This window comes from Panulirus ornatus, chromosome 38 (assembly GCF_036320965.1).
Source record: "Panulirus ornatus isolate Po-2019 chromosome 38, ASM3632096v1, whole genome shotgun sequence".
NCBI classification, from domain to species: domain Eukaryota; kingdom Metazoa; phylum Arthropoda; class Malacostraca; order Decapoda; family Palinuridae; genus Panulirus; species Panulirus ornatus.
Genome location: NC_092261.1, coordinates 21,967,492 through 21,969,298, shown reverse-complemented (window position 1 = coordinate 21,969,298; position 1,807 = coordinate 21,967,492). Strand labels below are relative to the sequence as shown.

The following is a 1,807-nucleotide window of genomic DNA, read 5'->3' as shown; positions in this document are numbered from 1 at the left end:
GCGGACATTTCTAGTGTCACATCTCCACACCAGACGAGGTCATGTGTCCCTCACGTAGATACAGTGAGTTCCAAGACCTGACTATATTCGGCCAGCCAGTAACAATGTCCCTCCGGAACGAGTGGGGCGAGTGATATAGTCCTTCCTCCCACAAGAGCACCACCATAGCCCACCCAGGTCTCACTCACCCTGTATCTGAAGTCCATAGTGACCACAAAACTTCCTGGCAGCGGTGGGATTCGAACCCACGCCTCCTGAGAGACTGGAGCCTAAATCCAGCGCCTTAGACCGCTCGGCCACGCTACCCTGACTATTGTATGGAGGATGAGGGATACTACTGTTCTAGGATGCCATGTTTACCGTTGATGGTAGACGTGTATTCATGGGTCAGTATATTGTGTCAGAAAGACTTAGTGGATAACCTGGCCACTGGTGGAGCTATATGCCATGTCATTAAGGCTTGATTCCTCCGTAAGGTCAAAATCACCATCTGGTTCCTTCACCAGCCTGGCCACGGATCTTCAATGTTGTGATAATTTGGTTCTCTTCATCAGCTAGAATAAATGAAGGATTGTGTTTTTTCGATGCTTTTTTGCTCTATATTTCAGGAACAGAAATACAATCAGAAGAAGATGTCCGCTCGCTACTCTCACTGCTGTGACCATGGAGAGCAGTGTTACTGATGACTGACTGTTGATATTAAGTGACCGTGTGTATAGATTACTTACAAGAGAAAATGAAGAGTACAAGGCAGAATTAAAGAAGTTGATGCCCCGTCCAAGAATGTGTTGTGGACCAAACAAATGATTTGATCCAGATTTAATGATGACTTTCATCTATCATATTAGATAGAATAACTCGATTTGGAAGCATATTTTCCAAAGCAAAAACTGCCAATAACCCCCTGGTAATTGCATAAGGTTTCGAAAATATCATGGTAACATTACTCAGGATAACATAATGATTGTTGAAGGTTGTGCACATGGCATGACCAACTGTAATCTCAGGTCAACTATTCTTAGACAAGGAATCGTACGTTAACCAGATGTATGACTTACTGAAAGACGTCAATACACATTGTGAGACTGTTAAAGATCCAACAGTGGATGCAAACAAAAGATCCAATTCCCAGTTCAAATTACTGTTGCAATACACACTAGGTGCTATCAAACAATCTTCTCAATAGCTTTAACACTGACATATATGTATTATACGATATTGATCAAACATACGACCAATGATCCTCTACCATCTATCATTAGTTCAATGGGGTCTTCCTCAGACAGTCTTTCAACATAGCTAGTCAGGATGTTGTGACCACCAGCTGGGAATATTTCTAAACCGCACATCCACCATCATAGACTAAGAGAATAAGAGATCCTTGACAATGATTAAGTTTCAGTTTTAACATATAGTTTACCAACGTTCCTGTACGAGATATGTAATGTTTCCTTAAGGACGAAATACACACGTTTGACTTCCTAGTAAGCCATAATGTTTTTACATCGCTTATTGTGTTATGTGCAACATGTAATGTATTTCGGGTTAATGACAAAATCTACAAACAACGATATAGCATGGCGCTGGGTAATCCTCTTTCTCCAAGTTATTCAAATATCTATATGGATTTTTTAATCCCAGTTGTGGCCTCCCATATGCAAAGCTGATATAACTTGGCAATTATTATTCTTCAAAGCAAATATTCAAGACATGGAATGATTTACTAATCATAACAATTAAAAGCAGTATCATAGATACTTTTAAGCATCGACGTGATAAGTATTTGACAATATTCACGTCTTCTTGA

General features: G+C 40.2%; 1 non-coding gene across 1 annotated transcript; it reads right to left on the bottom strand.

Moving 5' to 3' along the window:
• Positions 1-224: 224 nt before the first annotated feature.
• On the bottom strand, positions 225-306 carry TRNAL-UAG (transfer RNA leucine (anticodon UAG)). Its single transcript has one exon. It is a non-coding gene; the product is annotated as a tRNA-Leu (tRNA).
• Between the last annotated feature and the right edge of the window lie 1,501 nt (positions 307-1,807).